Consider the following 25549-nt stretch of genomic DNA (forward strand, 5'->3'; position numbering starts at 1 on the left):
GTATTAAGAGATTAGGTTGTTAGTTGGCATAACTGTAATGTAATGGTGGAATCTTTATTTCCTGGAAAAGTTTGTGTATAATTAGTATCATTTCTTGCATAAAGGTTTAGTAGAATTCATTAGTGAATCTTTCTTCTTCTCTTTCTCCTTCTCCTCCTCCCCTACCTCCCCTTACTTCGTCCTTCTCCCCCTCCTCCTTCTTCTTTAAATATTCATGGCACTTTTAAGGTTACTTTCTAATTGAGTGAGATTTGGTGGTTTATGCCTGTCATGAAAACCATGCATCGTTTTCCTTGCCTATTTACTTGTTTGTCTTCCCCATTAGATCATTATAGACTCCCTTAAGAGAAAGGCAACTGTACTTTATTTTTAAGATTCCAGATCTGAGTATAGTGTGCCTACACGGTAAACATTCAATAAATATTTCTTAAACAAATGAAGACGCGGATGAATTTTTAGTGGGTCTGTGAGGAATTTCATAGGGGAAATCCAGAGATGGATCAAGAGGGATTAAGATAAAAAAAGAAGCAGAAGCCCACAAAGAAAGACAGCAAAAACATAATCAAGAGGAGACGAGGGCAGGGCATGGCGAGGGAATGGTGCAGTGTGTATCTTGGGATATTGAGGTAAAACTTAAGCTGGATTAAGATAAGCCAGAACTAAGCCAAGGGGTTTACTGAACAGAGGAGCTTGGCTATTAGTCTGTGTACTCTGGGAAGCCATTGAAGGTTTTTGAAAAGGGGAGTTCTAAGAACTCTTCTGTGTTTAAAAAGATGTTTCTGGTGGCACAATGTGGGACTGATTAGAGAACATAGAGACACGAGGCAATGAAAGCGGTTAGGACGCTGCTGAAATACTAGTTTATTGACTAAATATGGGGACTCCAACTTGGCCATGCTGGAGGTGCAAGGAAACGAAAAGAGATTTTTTTTTTTCAAAAGTAAGATTCTTAAGATCTCTTCACTTGCAGCGGTGGTAAATGAAGAGATGACGGGTAATCCTGAGTTTGGGTGGACAGTGATGCCATTAACTAAGACACAACTTGCAGGGAAAGGGCGGTTTTGCTGCAAAGAGGAGCCATAACCACAGCCAAATAGCAGGTTTGGGGACTCAAGAAATTTGAGGAATGTGAAGCCACATGTGTAGTAGTAAAAGCCAAAGCCACTGAGATAAATAAGAACAGTGGATGGGAAGAAGCCCTAGGAATGGACGAAACACTCCATATGCGGAGAGGAAAAAAAAAAAAAAAAAAGAAAGCCGGTGATGTTCAGGCAGAAGAAGGAGAAGAGACGAGAAAGCACAGAGATGTGATTGCCTTTCAAGAATGCCTTTCAAGGTAATGCTGCAGACTGGGAGTAGAAGAGCCATTAAGAGGCGAGAGCCATGAGTCGGGCAGATTTCCTATGGAATCTCTGCTTTAACATCTGTACAGTGTGAAGGCGATCTTACGACGTATCTCATACGGCTGTTGCAAAGAATAAATGAGAAATAATACCGTTAAAGCGCTTCTTACATTGCGCGGCATATAGTTAGCCAGCAGTAGTATCTACTATTATCAACAATAGTAAAAGATGCTGCAGAGAGGTTGAGAAAAATGAAGGTAGAGAAGCAGAGGTAAGTTTTGCTTCTCTGGAAGGCAAGGCTGGTTACAAACCTGTTGGGACTACTCTTACTCAGACATGGGGTTTTCATGTCTTTCTGGAATACAGATAACTTAAAATGCTCACCTGCAGGATGTCTGGATGGTGTGTGTGTGTGTGTGTGTGTGTGTGTGTGTGTGTGTACCTGAATAAAAACAGTTACTTCTAAATAGGTCTGATAATTTATATGAAAAGAGGTTCCAAGGAAGATATCTTTCTTCTGGAAAAATATATGAATAAATGCCTTAAAGAACTGAATCAAAGGCAGATAGATTCTAATTTAGCTTTATTTCTTTTCTGAAAATTAACTTCTTTCATCACAGCATATTACTTTTAAAAATGTGTATTTATTTTTGAGAGAGAGAGGAAGAGAGAGTGCCTGTAGGGGAGGAGCAAAGAGAGAGAGGGACAGAGGATCCAAAGCAGGCTCTGTGCTCACAGCAGAGAGCCTGACGCGGGGCTCGAGCTCAGCCATCACAAGATCATGACTTGAGCTGAAGTCAGACGCTTAACCAACTGAGCCACCCAGGCGCCCCTACCGTGGCATCTTATGTTTCTTCTTATTGCTTTAAAGCAAATAAATAATTTAGATTTTGATCATGATTTGAACTTTGGCCAGTTTGCTTGTGAAACCAGCCAGGAGATCAACAAAAGCCAGAAGCCTCTGAATTTTCATGTTCAAATAGAATCTATAAAGTTAAAAATCATTTAGCATTTTGATTTATCGTTTGATAGTCTAATCAAATTAATATTTAAACATTTTTTTCTGTGGAGTTTGGAAAGCAAACTGTGAAATATGAGATAGAATCTCAAAAGTTGGAACATCGTTCTGAAAAATGTAGTTTAAATGTCATTGAATGTATGGAAAGTCATTTCAGTCAGAAAAGAATAGCAGGCATGCTCAGCTACATCATACAGCACATACGTAATTTACACACATGCGTCGTGGGTACTGATTCCTTTTCAGGGTGAATGCCCAAGAAACATGCTTACCTAGTAGAGAGTTTTAAGCTTTCCCACCTATTTTGTGATTTTGGCAAAGGAAACACAACTGCTTACTCACCTTTCTTTCTGTTTGGTTCCACATTTATTTCAGTACAGCGAAATGACTGGCTTTGCTCCACCGCACCAACATAACGCCTCCAGAACTGAAATCCCTAGTTTCACTCTTCTGGCTTAAAAAAAAAAAAAAAAAAAAGATAAAAAACCAAAAGCCATTTTTAAACTTTCTTCTTTGCTAACCTCTTAAGGCACAATAGCAGACCCTACCTTTGATTACTGATGCGGGTCTACTGCGGTCATCAAATATTACACAATAAACTGTTTACATAGCAGTCCTTTTTACAGGTTTTAAATCTTCCCAAGCTGCCAGTTTCTGAAGCTGAGCCTGCCAGCTGGCAGACAGAGAGGTGCTTGTGTGCTAGTTGATTGAGGTAATTAACAGCCCAAACTGTCAGAAGGTGACAGCAGCAAAAAGTTCTTGCCCCGGGGTCACAGCTGGACTCCAACAACTTGCTCCTGGTTTACCAGTAAAACTAATAATGTGAGTAATATTCGTATTAAATTATAAAATCAAGGGTCAAACTAAAATTCTGGTTTGTACCACAAATTCGCTAGCAGCAAATTAGCGATAATGTCTTACAGTGACTCTGCCCTCTTAAAACGACCGCAGGGAAAAATCAGCAAGTACCCCTTTTGGCAACAATCTGTGGATTTGATACACTTAAAGAAGCAAAGTGGTGTCTTTCACTTGGATTTCTTTCCATAAATGTAGCTATTAATAGGATATTGTTTAATGTTTAAGAAAATACCCCCCCTCCCCCCCCCCCCCCCCCCCCCCGGCATTAACAGATCATGCTTAGAGCAGGTTTGCTTATATGTTTGTGATATTGAATTTAGTTTTCACTGTTGTGTGTTTGGCCGAGCGCAGATATTAGATGATGCTTATCATCAGAGTTATACTCACTTAATTTTGCTTTGCATTTCACATTGACCCCTTTAATTCAGTGTTATATTTTCCTACAGTGAGCTTGGGTGAGAGGTAGGGGAAGGTAGAGAGTAGATGGATGGATAGACACACGGATAGATTGATAGATTCAGATACACATCCTAAGCATATCTTTTAAAGTGGTTTCCATTTTTGAGGTATAATCATTACTATCAGAAACTTTTCAAAATTTTAAGAGAAAAATTCAGGGCCTGGCTAATTTGAATGAAATCTTAGCTTCCCAAATTTTGCTATACCTTTCTAGCAAAAGTCACATTTGATGTTACAAGAGACATAAGCAATTACAACTCCATGTAAACATTTTCTTTCACATATCCATAAATTCCTAGACATCGTGTAGCATCATAAACTTATGGTCATCTAGAAAACAAGTGTTAGGTTTGTTTATTTATAAAATCAATAAAAATTACTTTTTAGACTTATCAAAGAAATTTCATAGGGGCCCCTGGGTGGCTCAGTCGGTTAAGCCTCCAACTTCAGCTCAGGTCATGATCTCACAATTCGTGAACTCCAGCCCAGCATCAGGCTCTGCTGTCAGCACAGAGCCCGATTCAGAGTCTCTGTCTCCCTCTCTCTCTGCACCTCCCCTGCACTTGCTCACTCTCTCTCTTCCTCTCTCTCAAAAATAAATAAACATTAAAAAAAAGTTTTCAAAAAAGAAATTACAAATATATGGAAATTTAACTTTTCTGAAAACGAGTCATGCAATGTGCTCAGTGTTCGCACAGAGATTTGAAAATGCACTTACAGGGGTGCCTGGGTGGCTCAGTCGGTTAAGCGTCCAACTTCGGCTCAGGTCATGATCTCGCAGTCCGTGAGTTCGAGCCCCGCGTCGGGCTCCGTGCTGACATCTCAGAGCCTGGAGCCTGTTTCAGATTCTGTGTCTCCCTCTCTCTCACCCTCCCCTGTTCATGCTCTGTCTCTCTCTGTCTCAAAAATAAATAAAACGTTAAAAAAATAAAAAAATAAAATAAAATGCACTTACGAACACATCGAGTCCTTTGAATTATGGTTCCATCTCTAGTTTTAGACATGTGGGGGACTGAGGGCAGAAATCCGGAAGAAGAAACCTAACAGGTTATCTTTAGTCCCCTTATCTTTGGAACTGGAATAAAGTAAAATGCTAGGCTGAATCAAACAAGTTAGCCCTTTTCTAAATCTAATTGTTTACTACATATTATAACACTATGCTAAGAAATGTAGGAAGAAAAATAACTTTAAGATGTAGTTTCTACTGTTTAAGAAGTTTAGTGTCCAAGTGGGAATAGAAAGAATAAAATTGTAAAAATAAACCAGTATGTAATAATTTAAGTTGTACACTGAGGCTCATTGGATAGAAAGGCAGGCGAGAAAAGGCCCAGAAGTTGATAAGGTAAGTTTGCCTGGAGTGGAAGGCGCTGAATTTCTGAGGGTGGATTTATCTACAGATATTGATAAGCTATCAAAAGTTTTTCAAAAAGAGAGCACAATGAGGAAGTTTTTAGAAATTAGTTTTGCAGTCAAGCGCAGAACAGAATTTGTTGAGCAACAGTAGCAGGTAGAGAAACGATTAGAAAGTTTCAGTGACCATTGTGGAGAAAAGATAAAGATATAGGAGAGCCTGGTTGGCTCAGAGGGTGAAGCATAGGCTTCTTGATCTTGGCACAGCTCATGGTCTCATGGTTCCTGAGATCGAGCCCCCCCCCCCCCCCCCCCGTTGGGCTCTGCACTAACAGCGTGGCGCCTGCTTAGGATTCTTTCTCTCCCTCTCTCTGCCCCTACCCTGCTCTTGCTCTAAATAAATAAATAAATAAATAAATACACTTAAAAAAGATATATATGTATATCTACGCAAAATGTAGGATCATTTGTTAGTTGGTTTGTATCCCTCTTTGGCAAGTCACGTTTCTTGTACTAGAGGCTTTAAATAAACCTCTAAGCCTTTGAAGACATTTTATTGCCATTCCAGAAAAAGGTAAGACAACCATTTGAATGTCAGCACAAAGGCTTTGACACCCGCCACTGAGTCCCCATCCAGGAAACAGCATCGGTTCGAAGGAGGCTCAAAGTCGTGGGTCTACTAAGGTCCTGGTTTAGATGATTGCTGGAAGTCCTGCCTGGTATGTGCGAAATGATTAAGAACTATTTTGATACATCTGATACAGCCTGACATTTAGGAAGCTCAGTCTCTAATTCAGAAGACATCCTCCCAGACATAGCTGACCCTTCATGAACAAAACTTACTAGATAAAATTCCTTAGCCTTTTATAGAGCCTGGAATGTAGTAATTTCAATCCAAAGTGAATATTAGAACGTTGGTAAAGACTCTTAGAAATTATAATACTGATAAACAAACACTGGAGTTCAATTAGCCTAAATCTTCAAATGATTGAATTTTCTTTCTTCCAATCAACTTCAAAAAGCTTTTTTATTATGGACATTTTTATACATAAAAATAGGGAGAAGAGTAGAATGAATTTCCATGTACCCATTACATAGTTCAATAGCTATCATTTTGTCAATCTTTCATTTATCCCTCAACTTTTATGGGAAACATTTTTAAATTGTTAAAAGTTAAGCTTTAAATATCATATCCTTTCATCTGAAAATCCTCCAGACAAGAAAAATGCTCTATTCTTTCATTTCATTTATCAACTTTAAAAACTTATGTTAGGAATAATAAATCTTTGCCTATAAGTAGGATTTTAGAAAACATTATGTTTTTTAATTTGCTTATGTTTTTTTTTTATTTTTGTCATGAGAAACCTGTGAATGTGTGTATGTGTGTTCAAAGTTATCATTCTTTCCTTTTTTCTTTTCTTTCTTTTTCTTTTTCTTTTTTTTTTTTTTTTGCCTCTTAGGCTCTAAAGTTCACCCGTGTCATTTTCTATTGCTTATATGGTTTCAAATCCTACATTTGGATCTGATTAGTTTGGAATTTATTATGTGTAAAAAAGATCCAGTCTTAAGTATTTGCATATGATTATTCTCTTGACAACTGGGATCTTTTTGTTGACTCCTGTATCCTCAGATTCATCCAACTTTACATAACCCTTATTTCTGCCATTTTTGCTTCACTTACAATCTTTGGTCACTCGGTATGCCATTAGATTTCATTATAGTAAATGTCCCATATTAAGCAACTGGGATACAGAGAGGAATCGTTGTAGTTGTTACAATCCCTGTGGATATATAGACAACTAGACAAGAATTGTGATATAGCACATCAGGTCCCTCAGTATGAACTACTCTGTGAGTACCATAGACAGACTGAACCTAGACCAGAATAATGAGGAAAAACATCCAGGAGGACATTCAATCTCACTAATTTTTAAGGATAAAGTAGGAATCAATTAAGGAAAGCAGTATTAAAGTTGCAGAAAAAGGACTCTGGATGCCAGTAAAAGGAAGCGGCGTGTGTAAAGACAGAAATCAGAGACAGAATGATACCTTCAGAGAATTTCCAGCAGTTTCCTATAACTGCAGAGAACACAAGACTAGAGACATAGCAGCTTGTTTTTATGGAGTGTTTCCCGTGTACCAGCCACTGGACTAAGAATTTTACATGCATCATTTCTTTTAATCCCTACAACCATGCAAATGCAATAGTACTATTATATTCCTTATTTTGCAGGATGGGAAATTGAGAACCAGAGACATGAAGCAACTTCCTAGAATCACACAGTTAGGTAGTGGTAGAGATAAGATTGGAATCCACATTGTCTGGATCCAGGGCCCACATTCTTCATGGCTCCACTGTAATGCCTTAGGGAATCTGGTGGGTCACCAAGTGGTTTTCAGCAGAAGAAGAATGTTGTTTAAATTTTAGAAGATCCAACTGGAGGAGAATGTATTAGAAAGGCATTGATAAGTGTGTGGAGATTATTTAGGACCTTAATGAAAGCTGGATGGGAAATGCTAGTTCTAGAGTTGACCTGAATGGTTATAATGGGGAGATACAGGGATGAAGATATGTAACAGGTGAGCCTATTGGATGGGTAAAGGAAGACTGGAAAAATGGATTTGGGTTTTGGCAGCTGAGTAAATGGTGGTACATTAGTTACTGAATAAGCCAACTGATGATAATTTCTAGAGAGAGCTACAACATAAAATTTGGGGTTATCTCGATGGAATGTATGGTCTATATGATCATCGGGGCAGCAGTTGGCAACCAATGAAGTTTAATTGTAAGATGATAACATTTAGTACATAATGTGTCAGATGATTAAGTTTATGTTGGCCTGACATGTTTTACCCAACAGTGTTACTTACTAATAGGACATGTGGGCAATGACCAAACATGACCAAACACAGATGTTCTCTAGAATTCCACAACATGCTGAACTGTCTTTCAGAGTCCTAATCTCCCAAAACATTTTTGGTTTATAATCCTCCATAATACCTTTCCCTTGAGGATATCTGTAAGATTGTTGGGGATTATTTTTGCAGAATTGGGATTGCCCAATATTTTCTTAATGTAGTGTTTGACGAACATGTCAAAATAAAAATCAGGTTTTACAATTAAGCTAAAGAGGCAGTTTTGTAGTTAAAAAACTAGGCTTTTTGGTCACCTTTTAGTGGTGCTTACCAAATATGGTATTCGTTTAGAACATACTTTCTTTGAACATTCACGTCTTTGTGACTCAGTCTAGACTCTTGCCATTTGCTCCTTATTAGGGCTTTTGAGAAAATGTAGTGGGTAAAGAAGATAACTGTTCAGCTATTTAATTTGCTTTCATATAGAGTGGTGGTTCTAAACAGTTCTATAATAAGATTTCTTTATATTACTTTTTGTATACTCTAGACATTTCAAGGTTTTTTTTGGTTGTTGTTGCTATTGTTTAGATAGAAAGAGTGCACGAGAGTGGGGGAGAGGGGCAAAGGGAGAGAGAGAGAGCAGTGCAGAGCCCAACTTGTAGCTAGAGAGGACCCTGGGAACATGATCTGAGCCAAAGTCAGGAGTGGGTTGCTCAACCGACTGAGCCACCCAGGCCCCTTGTCATTTCAAGTTTTTTTTTTTTTAATTATACTGTACTTCATTATCAAGTTGTAACTTTTTTCCCATTTCATATCAGAGTTTCTGATCAACATGCAATAACCAATGTTGCCCAATGAACCAATAAAGTTCCAGTCTAAATTTTAAAAAACATGACCTTAGGATTAGTCTGTGTAATTTCATCTTAGGTAAATGCAATATTTCAATTAAACAACATTAACAATGATTCACCAACTTTTATCAGTTAGGATTTGATTTGGTTGAACTTAACAAGGCCCAAAATAGCAACGGCTTCAAATAGGTTTATTTCTCTTTAACCTAATATCCCAAAGTAAGGATCCTGGGGATAATATGACAACTCTGCTCCATGGAGTTTTAAGGAAAATATACTCACTATACCAGCATCCCTAGGTGTAGCAGGCCGATAATGGCCCCCAAAGATATCACATCCCAATCCCGAAACCCTTAAATCTTTCCTTATTTGGGAAAAAAGTCTTTGCAAATGTGAATAAGTTACGAATTCTGAGATGGAGAGACTATCTTGGAGGATTCATGTGGATCCTAAATGTATCTTATAAACGGAGGGAGAGGGAGATTTGACACATATACAGAGGGGAAGGTGATGCAAAAACAGAGCAGAGAGAAATTTGAAAATTTTGGTCTTATGGGGCGCCTGGGTGGCGCAGTCGGTTAAGCGTCCGACTTCAGCCAGGTCACGATCTCGCGGTCCGTGAGTTCGAGCCCCGCGTCGGGCTCTGGGCTGATGGCTCAGAGCCTGGAGCCTGTTTCCGATTCTGTGTCTCCCTCTCTCTCTGCCCCTCCCCCGTTCATGCTCTGTCTCTCTGTCCCCCCCAAAAATAAATAAACATTGAAAAAAAAAAGAAAATTTTGGTCTTAGAGATTGGAATAATGTGGCCATAAACCCAGGAATTTCATTCTCAAATTTGAATTCAAGGAACAGAAGATTCTCCCCTAGAGACTCTGGAAGATGCATGGCTTCAGGCACTCTGACTGGGGCCCAGGGATACTGAGTTGGGACTTCTGGCATCCAGAACTGTGAAAGAATAAATTTCTCTTGTTTTAGTTACCAAGTTTGTGGTAATTTGTTACAGCTGACACAGGGCACTAATACACTAAGAGATGGTACATAGTCTCATGGTTCAAAATGGACAAATATCTCACCTATTTTCTGAAAGAGAATGTGTAGACAGAGGAAGGTATACATCCGTTCATTCACTTACCCACTGCAACAGACATGTATAGCAAGCCTGTTAGATGCCAGGCATTGTTCTAAATGTTTGGAATGCACCAATGAAAAACACAAAGACTCCTCTTTCTTTTTGGACGTATATGCTAGCAGTTGAAGACAAATATAGATAAACCATAAGATAAGCAAATCATATATTATGTTAAAGATAAAAAAATTCAATACAAAGAAAGAAAAACTATAGCAGGGGAAGGGGGATTAAGATGGTCATTCGGAAGTAAGGCAAGTTGCAGTTTTAATATATTTATCATGGTAGGCTTTGTTTCATTGAATAGGTGGGGTTTGAGAAATGACCTGGAAAAGTGAAAGTTAACCAATACAATATATAAGATAAGAGCTCTACAGGAAGAAGAGACAGCTAGAGTGGGAATGTTGAGATATGAGAATGCCTTCTGTGTTTTGGAAACAGTAAAGAGGCTAGTGTGATGGAGTACAGTGAAAATAGTAGACGATGTCAGATCGGCAAGGAAAGGACAATCAGGTGGGACCTTGCAAAGTATTGTAAGGTCTTTGATTATTGAAATGGAAAGTATGAGCTGAGAAGTGACATGCTCTAAGTATAAGAAAGATCATTATAGCTGCACTGTTAAGAACAGATTGGTGGGGGGAAGGAGTAGACTCAGCGACCTATTAGGTGATTTTTGTAATAATCCAGGTGAGATATAATAGTAATTCACATCAGAGTTGTAACAGTACAGATGGAAATACATAGTTGATTTCTGGGTAAGTCTTGAAGACAGAGCCAACATAATTTCTGAAAGATTGACTAGGAGTTCTGAGGGAAAAAAGAGGAATGAAAAATGATTTCAAAGGCTTGAAGTTGGCCAACTAAAAGGATGCCGTACATGAAGTGAGGGTTTGTTGGGATGTGGGGAGGAGTGTCAGGGGGAGCCCAAGGTTTGAGCTGTTAGATAGCTACATAGAGATGTCAAGTGGGGATTTGACTATATGCATCCGGGAGGGAATCTGGGAGAGAGGTCTGAGATGGAAACATCCAGTGAGACTTTTTGCTTCCAGCAAAAACAGACTATCTTCTTTCAGACCAAGGCACTTACCAAGAATAATTAGAAAATCTGGGCAAAATTTAAAAATAATTCTTTGTAGGTTATTGGTAAGCTAGTAAAGCAGCAAAGATCTGAGAGGGTATCTTCAGACAGAAGTGAAATGATACTGATGGAAGCATGGAGACACATTAAGGGAGCAAAACACGGTAAAAGGTGAGTATGTTAATATCTCTAAACGAAGATTGCATGACTTTTCCTTTGGATTTGAGGTATTCGTAACATTAAAATATATCTTAAGAATTACATAAGAAAGATGGGTAATTAGAGTTCTACTATTCTTGAGTCTTTGCAATTTCTGGAAGGAGGTGAAGTTACAAATTTATATCAGATTTTAATAAGTGAGAAAATCATGCTATAATCTCCAAACTAATCACTAAAAGGAGTAATCTATCATTGAGAGCAAACAAAATAAGATAAAATATTTGATTAATCGTATAGAAAGAAAGAGAAGAGGAAAATGGAATGTAAGACAGGTAAGGAGAGAAAAAAAAGCAAATGGTAAGATAGCTGATTTAAATCTCAAGATATCGGGTCTTATATTAAATATTACATAACAAAGACTCTCATTTAAAATATATCAAATTCCTTAAAAAAGCCAACTTTGTGCTACTGATAAGAGATATTCCTCAAATACAAAAACAACAAAGAATTGAATGCAAAAAGGATAAAGAATCATCCACAAAGCAAATTAACGAATACCAACCTTGATTTTAGATGTTGTGTAATGATAACAGTTCAATCCAGCAAGATGATTTAAGAATTTAAAATTTGCATGCACTTCACACACAGCTTGAAAAAACACACAGCAAAAGTTGACATAACTAAAAGGACAAACAGAATACCCACCGTCATTTGAGGACATTTTAACGTACATCTCTCAGCAACTGATAAGATAGGCAGAAAAAAAATCAGTAAGAATATAAATACAGTTCACTTATTGGATGGAATTAAATATGTAGAGCACTGCACACAAGTACTGCAGAATATATATTTTCAAATGTAGCTGTCACATTTATCAAAATTGGCCATAAAAATAAATAAATACAGATTAAGTGGGAAATTTCTAACGTAATCACCAATATAATTCTTAAAAGTACATGAGTTAAAAAAAAACTGATGGAAATTGGAAAATACTTTGAATAGTAATGAAGATATGATATACAGATACTTTATGGGGAAATTAGACAGAAATTTATAGCTCTTAATTTATATATTAGAGAAAAAGATGAATAATAAATTATTTCAAGTATCCATCTCAAGAAGTTGTGGAAAGAGTAACACATTAAACATAAAGAAAGTTGAAGATAGCAAATAAAAATAGCAGCAATCACTGAAATAATTTCTTTTTGAAAATAAAATAAAATTGATAAACATCTGGAAAGATTGGTAGAGGAAAAACAAAAGTTACTAACGTTGGCATGAAAGCAGAATGATCACCACATATTCTGTAAATGGCAAAAATTCTAAAATTTGGATGAAATGAGCTACTTCCTAGAAGAACGTAACCTATCAAAAACTAAAGCAACAAATTTAACAAATGTGAAGAGTCTTGGGGCGCCTGGGTGGCTCAGGCGGTTAAGCGGCGACTTCGGCTCAGGTCATGATCTCGCGGTCCGTGAGTTCGAGCCCCGCGTCGGGCTCTGGCTGTCAGCCCGGAGCCGGGGGCCTGCTTCAGATTCTGTGACTCCCTCTCTCCCTGCCCCTTCCACACTCCTGCTCACACTCCATCTCTCTTTCTCTCAAAAATAAATAAACGATAAAAAATTTCTTTTTTTTTTTTTAACGTTTATTTATTTTTGAGACAGAGAGAGACAGAGCATGAACGGGGGAGGGTCAGAGAGAGGGAGACACAGAATCGGAAGCAGGCTCCAGGCTCTGAGCCATCAGCCCAGAGCCCGACGCGGGGCTCGAACTCCCGGACCGCGAGATCGTGACCTGAGCCGAAGTCGGCCGCTTAACCGACTGAGCCACCCAGGCGCCCCCCAAAAATTTCTTTTTTAATGTGAAGAGTCTTATATCAGTTATGGTAATTGAATCCGTAATTAAAAGATTCTTTGCAATAAAGTTTCCAGGACTAGTTGTCTTTACTAAAGTGAGTTCTACCACACATTTAAGAAAGACATAACACCATTATTAACATATTCTTCTAAAAATAGAAAGAGAGGGAATATTTTCCAATTTGCTTCATAAAGCCAGCTTAATTCTGACACCAGAATTACAAGGCCTCACAAAAACTAGGAAATTTCAAGCCAATCTCTTATGAACATAGGTGCGACATTTTCTTAACAAAATATTAACACTTTATACCCAACAACATATAAAAGCGATAATATATCACAATGAAATTAGGTTTATTCTAGGAATGTGTGTCTTAACATTCTAAAAATAAACCAGTATTAATTAGCACATTGACAGAATAAAGAAAAAAAATGACATCCTTATAATGGCAGATGCAGAAAAGCATTTGACACAATTCAACGTCCGTTTATAAAAAAGAGATATTAGAAAATTAGAAATGAGATGGAAACTTCATTAATCGAATAAAGGACAGTTACAAAAGAATATACAGTAAGTATTATACTAAATGGTGAAACAGTGAATACTTTCTGAAATCAGAAACAAAAGGTTTGTGACATACAAATGGTATTCAAAGGCATGGTGCTTGATGATATCAGCCAGAGAATGTACATGGAGGAGAAGGGGACTAAGATATGAGTCCTAGAGAACTCCAACTTTAAAACATGGTAGAAAAGAGAAAAGTACCAAGGAGATTGAGAAGGAATTCTATATGAGGAAGAAAGAAAACCAGAGAACAAGTAAGGAAAAAACATTACAGAAGAGGGAGGCATGAATTGAGTCAAATACTACTGCCCAGTCTAGATAAGGACAGAGAAATGACAACTTGAGAGTGACCTGGAAATCAGAAGAATGGTTGACAGTAGTTGTTTTGGTAAAGTAGAAAAGTATTGGAAACAGTGAGTTTTGACATGTCTTCTGAAAATTGTTCAGCAAAGGGGAGAAAAGAAATGAAATGGTAGCTGGCAAGGTATGTGAGGTAAGAGAAGATTCTTTTAAAAGATGGATGAGGGGCGCCTGGGTGGCACAGTCGGTTAAGCATCGGACTTCAGCCAGGTCACGATCTGGCGGTCCGTGAGTTCGAGCCCCGCGTCAGGCTCTGGGCTGATGGCTCGGATCTCGCGGTCCGTGAGTTCGAGCCCCGCGTCAGGCTCTGGGCTGATGGCTCGGAGCCTGAAGCCTGTTTCCGATTCTGTGTCTCCCTCTCTCTCTGCCCCTCCCCCGTTCATGCTCTGTCTCTCTCCCAAAAATAAATAAACGTTGGAAAAAAAAAAAAAAAAAAAAAAAAGATGGATGAAATGCCATCATGTTTTTGTGCTGACACAAAATGGTCTAGGAGAAAGGAAAAGTATTAGTGATCTAGGAGAGATGGGGAGAATTATTGGAATGAAACCCTGCAGAAGGCAAGAGGAATGGGATCCAGTGCATATGAGGGGCAATTGGCAAGAACAAGAGATAGTGAGGAGGGGTCTGAGAGATGCCTACAGATTCCCTTCACACACCATTGACCAGAACTATAGTATGTGACCACACCTAGGTACCGTGAGGAAGATTGAGATTTAATCCTCATTCTCACTGGCTATATGCCCAATTTTCTATTATTATTATTTTTTAATTACTGAGGACGAAACAGATGGAAATTTAAGTGGGGAGCACTAGAATCATCCGATACACTAACATTTTCTCAGCTACTACAGTTTTAAGCATTGGAGGGACTATGGGCATTTTTTAGATTTCTGATATCAATCGATAATTCATTTACACTGAGATGGTTTTAACAGCTTAAGATAAAAGAGAGGTGAAGGGAATTAGCATTTATTGAGTGACTTTTAGATGTCAATCCTTTGATAAATTGTCTCATTAAACCTTTAATGATCCCATCAGGCAGGCATTATCATGCTTATTATTGATGGATAAACTGAAACTCAGATTGGTTAATAATTACCTGAAATTATGCAGCTAATAAAGTCAGACATACCCTTAGGCCTATCCAGGAATAAGACTAAACACATTATATCCACAGCCTTTAGATGTATTGGAAATATATATACTTTTAATTCTGAAATAAACCCTGTCCTCCACTAGTGTGAATTAACCTCCCTGTTTTGCTTTCCTGGCATTTCATAGATATCTATGCTATAACATTTATCTCATTAGTTTTTTAATGCATATTTATTTGTCTGTGCTAATTGTCTTTTCCACGCCTCTCACCCTTCCATAATTGTGTGATGAATTCTTTAGGAACTGAGATTTATCTTGTTCATTTTTGTATCCTATTTTTGATACAGAGGGGCACGGAAATAATGTTGTTGAATAAATGAGTGAATAAGTAGATATACTTTAAAACACATTAAAAGTTTTAATAGGACACAGAATGTGTCCCGTTTAGAAAAAGATTGACATATCATGGGGCACCTGGTGGCTTAGACGGTTAAGTGTCTGACTCTTGATTTCGACTTGGAACATGATCTTCTGTTTCAAGACATAAGCCTCATGTTGGGCTCTGTGCTGATGGCTTAGAGCCTGCTTGGGATTCTCTCTCTCTCCCTCTCTCTCTCTCTCTGACCCACCCCCACTCGTGCTCTCTCTCTCTCAAAATAAATACATAAAAATCGTTTAAGAAAAAAAGGGGAAAAAAAGAAAAAGATTAGCATGTCAGACTACATTAAAATTAGGGGATTTCATTCCTCTGAAGACACAAGAAAGTATTACAAAAATTCCCAGGTATTTTCCAAACATCCCTAAAATGTTTTAACTGTTTCACTGTCATAACAGAAATTCATGTTACTTTAAGAATATTTGTGCAGTAATTAAGCTTTAACCCAGACGAAATGTTAAATTAATTGCAAAATGATGGATTCCATTACAAGGATAGCATTTCTTTTGCTGTAAATTCTGCATGAAATTGTTTCCTCAGTCTAAAAAGAATTAATTTATTCCTACTGGGACATCATTACCATTTTAATTTAAGTTAATATGCCTTTAATTTTATTAATACTCCCATTTTCGCAATCTCTTCTTTCATTGTTTTTATTTCAGAGGAAGTTAATTCTTTGTGTAAGAAACATGTTTTAGTTATTTTCTTTGTGATTGAAATTTAAAGCATTTATTAAAATTATTAGCTATTATGTGACTGTTTAGTAATTTGTGACTATTCCCATTATAAAGTTTAAACTTTGTTGCCTTGAATTTGTGAGTGGAAGAGTCACTTCAGAAATGTAGGCATCTATTTTTTTTTTTTATTTCAACCCATGGATCTTTGACAAAACCAGTTAATTAACAATATTTTCAATTTTTTTTGACTTGGAAAAGTGGAACAAAAAGAAAGACTATTTTTTGAATCATGAGATATTTCCCATATGTTATTTTGTTAAGTCATCAGACCAGTTTGAATATAGGCACTATACAACTGGATTGCCAAGATTAAAATTTTGAGGCCCAGAATATTTAAGTTTTTTGCCCATAGTCATAAGCTATTAACTGGTGGAGCCTGATTTTAAATCCCTAGATGTATTACCTCAAAGCTCACGAATCTGCTTTTGTCAAGGTCATCATTAACCTCCATTTGCCATTGTCTTTCTTTACCAATCAGTAGTATTTGGCAAAATTGATCACCCCTTCCTTCTCTTTCTTCCCTGAAGTCAGTTCCCTCTATTGAATGTTGATTTTCACAGACCAGAAATACAAAATAAAAGTAGAAATAGGCCCCAGTTAGAAGCGACAGGCCCGACCTCACATGACGCCTGCTATAGCAACTTGACCTGAACAAGAAGCATATATCCTAAAGGTTGGAAATTAGGAGGATTTTGATCCTGCATTACCCTGCCTCTGACCCAAGCTCTCCCAAGTTATAGAGTCATCCCTGAGAAGTAGCAGATAAGACACCTCTCCTGCTTCCCCAAGGAAGGGTATATCATCAGGAGAACTTGTTTGGATGGCACATAACCTGAGGATGACATTTCACACAAGGAGAAACTGGTACTGAAACATGGATGGGGAGACTAAGGGGTGACAGGACAAGTACAAGGAAAGAACATTCCCTCCTCTCTGCTTATCAGATCCTGTCACGCAATCCTCTGAGCTGGGGAAGTACTGGCTAGTTCCTCTTCTTCAGAGTCCTTTCCTGCTTGTCTTCTTTTCTTTGCTTTGGTTCTTTCCTGAAAAGTTATCTTCACAGGACACAGACTATTTTCTTGAAGGCCTCACTTAGCTGCCTTGAGGATGACTTGGATAATGAGCTCCTAGAAGGCATTGATTTCTTTCCCACATTTAGTTTTCTTTTCTTTTTCTTTGACTTGTCTCTCTTAGAAGACTCACCATGGACCCCTTTATGTTCTCTCATGGCTTTGTCATATTCCCTCTGGTACCCTCAGCCTTGAAATCCCACTTGTCTTTCTTCTCTTTGGACATTCCCCTCCAGGTCTCGTTTGCCTTCTTGGAAAGTTTCATAATACTAATGTTAAGATGGTCTGACTTGATCTTTTCTCACTCAAGATCGAGCCACAGCATCTATGCATAAACATGCCTTTTGGGGGGCACTGAGGTCTTTTCTCTTCTCCAAAGGCTTCTTGCAACCTTTATGATTCTTGGTCTTTTTGAGGTGTTTCCTCTTCTCACTGCAGGCACTGTCGTCCTCATTATTGGAGGAACTGGCAGAGGGCTTGCTGTCAAATCTCTCTGCCATTTCTTCTTCCTCTCCTGAGCTGAATGACTTACTCGTTCCTGCTCTTGAGTCATCTCTACCGTTGATGGCATTCTCTAAGTAGGTATCCTTTTATCAAGTTCAAGTGTGCGTGGCTCTCCTCTTCATCACAGTTAGAGCCCTATTCACTGTAGTTTTGGTTTACCCTCTCTTCCAATATTTCATTTTTGATGTCGAACTTTTTGCGTTAACAAAATCAGGTTCCCATGCACCTGCCTCTCGATGCTTCTGAAGGTGCCCTGCTTGGTCTCAATATCAAAGTCAAAGGAGCAAGTGGGGGTGGAGCCACAGGCAAAGTTGACGAAGGAGATCTTGTCAAAGCAGATGTACACGGGTGGCTTATGAACGTAGATAAACCTTGCTCCGGCAGATGCGATAGTCTTGAGCCTGCCTTACAGGAGCAGATGATGCACATGCACTGAGCCCCCGAGCGCCCTTGGAAGTTGCCTGGAAACTTGTGGTTGACCAATGTTTTCATGACCCGATTAACATCTCTTGGAGGCATCTTGACATGTTCTTGGTGATCTGCCTGTCAAAGGGCTTTTCATCTCTTCCTTATTCATAATAGGAGTCAAGAAAATGTCCTTGTTCTTGGGGAAAAGAAGGGTCAGGAAGTGGCATTAGGTTTGATCCTGCCTGATGGGCAGATTCAGGCTAATCACAAAAAGTCTCTGGTGCTGGTCGTTGCAGAGTAGCGAAAAGAGATTAAGTATCATGATGTAGGGGATCTTATAGTCAAAGAACTTGCTGTGCAAGTGCAGAAGGTTGGGGTAGATCCAGATGTTCTCACGATCAAGAGAAGTCACACATTGCAGCTTCTGGAAGATGTATCTTCAATGCCTCCAGGATTATTTACATCTTAGCATGTATTGGGCAAAGGCCTCAAACAGGTCCACGTCATCCTCTAGGGTGGGAGACCCACAGAAGTGCACCTCCGTGAGAGAGATTTTGACATCAACGTTCTGGTGGAATTCTGGTGTCACCTCATTCTTGCCGGTGGTGCACTGAGACATGTTGCTGAGGAGTATTTCAAAAAGCAGACGGCCATCAATGTCAAAGGAAGGCAGCAGTCCACCAAAATTCACCGTCCCTCAGCTTCTGCCCTTCATAAATAGGACCTCCTCCATTAGTTCGAGGCAACAGTGAGTTTCGAAGAAATCAGAGTTCCCTAAATCCAGATTCTCATATGCCATCATACTTGTAGACTTGGCTGTTCTTTTTGAGTAATTTAAGTCCATGATCCAGAACTACATTGTACTAGATGAGCTTCCATTAACGCTCCAGCCTGGATGTTGTCCACTTTGTCTGTCTTGCTATCCTTAAATATCACACCCAGGAGCCTCAACTTTAGCCAATTACCATTCATAGAGCCTTTCACTTCTGATAGGTACCTTGAACTCTTGACTTTCTGCCACGAGAACAAAGATTTGTCTTACTTGTTCCCCACTGTTTTTTCAAAACAGTACAGAGCCTATTTTGCACTCAGTAAATATTTGTGGAGTAAATGAAAGAATTAAGGAATGTATGCCTTTCATAGAACAGCTTCATATGGATTGTGTATAGGTTTATGTCCCAGCTATGCCTATATATACGTCAACAATACCTCAGTAATAACAAATATTGTTTCTATAAATGACATCAATGTTTACCCTATCATTCACATAAAAAAAAAAATCTAAGGGCTTCCTGTTTCTGGTTCCACATGTAAAGAGCTTGGAAGTTGCCACTCTATCCTAATAACAAGTAAAATGCTGAACAGACAGAAAAATCAACAACTCTTCTAGGATCCAAAGGAGAAGTGAGAACACAGGGCCCTCAAGATAAGAGAGACAGACAGGCGAATATAGAAAGTCATAGCTCACAGGAACAGAGGCTCATGTGTGGAAATTGCCATGTGAGCCAGGTATTATTGGAACCTAACTGTCTTAGAGGGAGGGAAAAACCAAATTCCGGTCGCTCTAGCTTTCCATGTGGAAGAAGGGAATATCCAACTCCAACCCACTCTAGCCATCCTTTACCACTGAAGGATGGAGGAAAAAAACTAAGAAATATTTCTGAACTTCATAGTCCAGGGCTATAGGCTTATTAAAAGTCTGAGACCTAATCTCATGACTATAGAACACTTTCTCTTTCCCCACATCTCACCACCACATTACTAAAGACCTATTTACAGCAACTCCTTTTACCCAAGTACCTCACATGTGGCTCTTGAGAAAAAATTACACGGTATACCAAAAGGCCCCTCCACCCCCCCCCCCCACAATTTGAAAAGATAGAACAAGTGTCAGAACCAGACATGGCAGGACTGTTGAGTTTATCATACCAGGAATTTTAAAAACTATGATTCATATGCTAAGAGCTCTAATGGATAGAGTAGACAGCATACAAGAACAAATAGCGATTGTAAGCAGAGAGATGGAAATCCTAAAAAGAACCAAAGAAAAATGCTAGAGATAACAACAACAATGACAACAACAACCAAAAAACACACTATAACAGAAATGAAGAATGCCTTTAATGGGCTAATTAGTAGACTGGAAGGGACTGAAGAAAAAATCCCTGAGCTTGAGGATATGTCCATAGGAACCTCCCAAGCTGAAAAGCAAAGAGACTGAAGGAAAAGAACAGAATATCAAAGACAGAGGAACAACTACAAAAGGTGTGACATACGTGTAATGGGAATTCCACAAGGGGAAGAAAACGAGAAAGGAGCAAATAAATATTTGAATCAACAGGGGCGCCTGGGTGGCGCAGTCGGTTAAGCGTCCGACTTCAGCCAGGTCACGATCTCGCGGTCCGTGAGTTCGAGCCCCGCATCAGGCTCTGGGCTGATGGCTCAGAGCCTGGAGCCTGTTTCTGATTCTGTGTCTCCCTCTCTCTCTGCCCCTCCCCCGTTCATGCTCTGTCTCTCTCTGTCCCAAAAATAAATAAACGTTGAAAAAAAAATTTAAAAAAATATTTGAATCAACAATGATGGAGAATTTCCCTAAGTTAATGTGAGACACCAAGCCGTAGATCCAGAAAGTTCAGATAACACCAAACAGGATAAATAAAAAAAACAAAACAAAACAAAAAAAACACCTATACCAGGCAGATATTTTTAAACTACAGAAAATCAAAGCTAAAAATAAAATCCTGAAAGAAGGCAAAGGGAAGAAACACCCTGACTAAAGAGGAACAAAGATGTGAATTACATCCGACTGCTCAAAAACCATCCAAGTGAGAAGGGAGTGGAGTGAAATATTTAGTGTTGAGAGAAAACAAGACAAGACAAAACAAAACAAAAAAAAACACCAATTAGAATTCTGTACCCTGAAAAATTATTCTTCAAAAGGGAGGGCCAACTAAAGCCTTTCTCACATAAACAAAAATTAAGAGAATTTGTTGCCCGTAGCATTGCCTTGCAAAAAATGGTAAAAGGAGTGCTTTACAGAAGAGGGAAACAATATAGGTCAGAAACTCAGATCTACATAAAGAAGGGAAGAGCACTGAAGAAGAATTAATAAAGATAAAGTTAAAAACTTTATATTTTCTTTTTTTTTTAACATTTCTTCATTTTTGAGAGACAGAGAGAGACAAAGCATGAGCAGGGGAGGGGCAGAGAGAGAAGGAGACACAGAATCTGAAGCAGGCTCCAGGCTCTGAGCTGTCAGCACAGAGCCCGACACAGGGCTTGAGCCCACCAACCGTGAGATCATGACCTGCGCCGAAGTCAGACGCTTAACTGACTGAGCCACCCAGATGTCCCAGAACTTAAAATTTTCTTATCCTTAATTGATATCACAGATAACAGTTTGTTCAAAACAATACTAGTAACAATGCATTTAATTGAGAATTTGATAAACATCACCGTGTAAGTTTAAGGTGTGTAGCATGATGATTTGATTTACACATGCTGTGAAATGATTAACACAATAGGTTTTGTCAACATCCATCATTTCACATAGATACAATAAAAAGAAAATAAATCCTCCTTGTGATGAGGACCCTTAGGATCAACTGCATTAACAATTTTCCTAGATATCATACAGCAATATTAACTCTAGTCATCATGTTGTACATTACAACCCTAGAACTTATCTCTTATCACTGGAAGTTTGTATATTTTGACTACATTCCTCCACCTACCCCCTCCACCCTCTACCTCTGGTAACCACAAATATGATGTCTTTTTCTAGGAGTTTGGTGTCTTTTGCTTTGTTTTCTTTTATTTTGATTTGTGTTTAGATTCCACATATAAGTGAGATCATATAGTAGTTGTCTTTTCCTGACTTATTTTATAATGCCCTTCAGATCCATCCATGTTGTTGCAGATGGTTGGATTTTTCTCATTTTTTTTTTAATTTTTTTTCAACGTTTTTTATTTATTTTGGGACAGAGAGAGACAGATCATGAACGGGGGAGGGGCAGAGAGAGTAGAGGGAGACACAGAATCGGAAACAGGCTCCAGGTTCGGAGCCATCAGCCCAGAGCCCGACGCGGGGCTCGAACTCACGGACCGCGAGATCCTGACCTGGCTGAAGTCGGACGCTCAACCGACTGCGCCACCCAGGCGCCCCGGATTTTTCTCATTTTTTATGCCATTGTATATATATGCCACATTTATCCATTCACCTATTGATAGACACTTAGGTTATTACCATGTCTTGGCTATTGTCAATAATGCTGCTATGAACATTGTGGCGGGGGGGGGGGTGCAGGTATCTTTTGAAGTTAGTGTTTTAGTTTCCTTTAGATACATTCCCAGAAGTGGAGTTGCTGGATCATATGTTAGTTCTATTCTTAGTTTTTTGAGTATCCCCATACTGTTTTTCCATCATGGCCGTGACAATTTACAATCCCACCAACAATGCAAAGGAGTTTCTTCTTCTCCACAATTACACCAGCATTTGTTTTCTCTTGTCTTTTTTATGATGACCATTCTAAGGGGCAGGTGGTGATATCTCACTGTGGTTTTAATTTGCATTTTCTCAATGACAAGTGATTGTTGAACATCTTTTCACGTACCTGTTGGCCATTCATATATTTTCTTTGAAAAATATCTATTCAGGTCCTTTGCCCTTTTTGAATTGGATTATTATTATTGTTATTGTTATTATTTTTGCTACTGAGTTGTAGGAGTTCTTTGTATATTTTGGATATTAACCCCTTATCAGATACATGATTTGCAGATATATTTTTCTTATTCCAAGGGTTGTCTTCTTTTTTTTTTTTTTTTTAACATTTATTTATTTTTGAGACAGAGAGAGAGCATGAACAGGGGAGGGTCAGAGAAAGAGGGAGACACCGAATCTGAAACAGGCTCCAGGCTCTGAGCTGTCACCACAGAGCCGATGCGGGGCTTGAACCCACGGACCGAGAGATCATGATCTGAGCCGAAGTCAGACACTTAACCGACTGAGCCACCCAGGCACCCCCCAAGGGTTGTCTTCTTACTCTGTTGATGGTTTATTTTGCTGTGCAGAAGATTTTTAGTGTGGTATAACCCCACTTGTTTATTTTGATTTTGTTGCCTTTGCTTTATGTGTGATTTCCAAAAAAAATATTACCAAGACCCATGTCAAGGAGATTTTTTTCTTGTTTTTTTCTATGAGTTTAATGGTTTCAGGTATACATTTAAGCCTTTAATCATCAGTTTTGAGTTAATTTTTTACTTTCATTCTTCTACACGTGAATATACAATTCTCCCAACACCATTTATTAAAGACACTGTTTTTTTCTCCATTGAGTATTCTTGGCTCTTTTATTAAATATTGGTTAACTGTATGTGCTTGGATTTGTTTCTGGGATTTGGATTCTGTCCTATTGGTCTATTTGTCTGCTTTTGTGCCAGTAATGTACTGTTTTAATTACTATAGGTTTATAATATAGCTTGAAATCAGGAAGTGTGATGCCTCCTGCATTGTTCTTCCTCGGGACTTCTTTTGCTCTCCAGGGTCTTCTGTGGTTCCATATAAATTTTAGTAGTATTTTTTTTTAATTTCTGTAAGAAATGCCACTGGAATCTTGATAAGGATTGCATTAAACCTATAGATGGTATTTTAGCAACATTCAATATTATTTCTTCCAATGCATGAACATGGGATACCTTTCCATTTATTTGTGTCTCTTTCAATTTCTTTCATCAGTGGCTTGTAGTTTTCAGAGTAGAGATCTTTCGTCTTCTCAGTTAAATTTATTCCTAATTATTTTATTGTTTTTGATGTTATTCTGGATGGAATCAATTGTTTGTGTTTCTTTTTCAGAAAATTAGTTGTTGGCGTGTAGAAACACTACTAATTTTTGTGTGTTAATTTTGTATCTTGCAATTTCACTGAATTCATTGATTAGCTCCAACAGTTTTTTAGTTGAGTCTTTAGGATTTTTTATACATAAAATTATGTCATCTCCAAATAGAACAGCTTCATTTCTTCCTTTCTAATTCTGATGTCTATTATTATTATTAATTTATTATTATTATTATTTTGTCTGATTTTTCTAGCAAGGATCTCCAGCACTATGTTGAGTAGAAGTGGTGAGAGTGGGAATCCTTCTCTTGTTCCCTATCAGAGGAAAAGCTTTTAACCTTTTACCATTAAGTATGATGTTCACTATAGGCTTGTCATATATGGCCTTTATTATGTTGCAATGTTCCTTCCGTGTCTAACTTATTAAATGTTTTTATCATAAATGGATGTAGAATTTTGTTAATTACTTTTTTTGTGTCTATTGAGATGATCATGTGTTTCTTTTCTTTCAGAAACAACCTATTTGATTATGTGTGCTAATGTATGCATCTTACATATGTATATATATTTATACATATGCTTATGTATGCTATAATAAGTTAAATGAATGACAACAATGATTCAAGGCATGGGAGAGAGGAATTAAGATTATTTTATTATTATAAGCTACTCACACTACCATGAAGTGGTATAATGTTATTAGAAAGTGTTCTTAGATTTATAATAAATATGTAGTATAAATTCCAGAACAACCACTACAAAAAGTTTTAAAAAATAGTATAATTTGTGCATTAACAAAGGAGAGAAAATGGAGTTATATAAAATGTTCAATTCAAAGGCAGAAAAAGAGTAGAAGACAGAAAAGCAAAAAAGAACAGGGACAACAAATAGAAAATAGTAATAAATATGATAGATATTAATCCAACTATGTCAATAATCATCTCAAACGCCAATGGTTTAAATTTGACAATTAAAAGATGGAGATTGTTAGAGTAGATCAAAAAACAAGATTCAAATATGTGTTGTGTCTAAGAAGCCCACTGTATATATATAAAGACACATATAGACTAAAAATAAATGGATGAAGAAATATATACCATGATAACTCTAAAAAAAAAGCAGTAGCTATATTAATTACACACAGAGAAAATTTCAAAGCAGGGAAAATGATCAACAATAAAAAAGGACATTAAAGAATGATAAAGGGATCAATTCTCCAGGAAGATAATGATTTTTAACATGTAGGTGCCTAACGTTGGAGCAACAAACTACATGAGGCAGAAGTGCAAGGAGAAATAGATGAGACCACATCAGAGTTGGAGACTTCAGTATCCCTCTATCAGAAATGATCAGATAAAAGAGGCAGAAAATCTATAAGGATATAGTTGAACTCAGCAACACCATTGTTCAACTGGCTATGATGGACATCCACAGACTACTTCATCAAACACAATAGACATGCTTCTTAAGCTCACATGAAACATGCAACCAAGGCAAACCACATTCTGGGCCATAAACACACCATAGCAGATTTGAAAAAATAGAAATCATACAATGTCTGCTCTCAGATCACAATGGAATTAAACTAGC

At 38.0% G+C, this 25549-nt stretch overlaps 1 pseudogene; it reads right to left on the reverse strand.

Annotated features, from left to right (window-relative positions):
- Positions 1–16990: 16990 nt before the first annotated feature.
- Positions 16991–25549, reverse strand: part of LOC101090858 — a 31740-nt pseudogene continuing 23181 nt past the window's right edge.

The sequence above is a fragment of the Felis catus genome, chromosome B1, assembly GCF_018350175.1.
Source record: "Felis catus isolate Fca126 chromosome B1, F.catus_Fca126_mat1.0, whole genome shotgun sequence".
Classification (NCBI taxonomy): Eukaryota; Metazoa; Chordata; class Mammalia; order Carnivora; family Felidae; genus Felis; species Felis catus.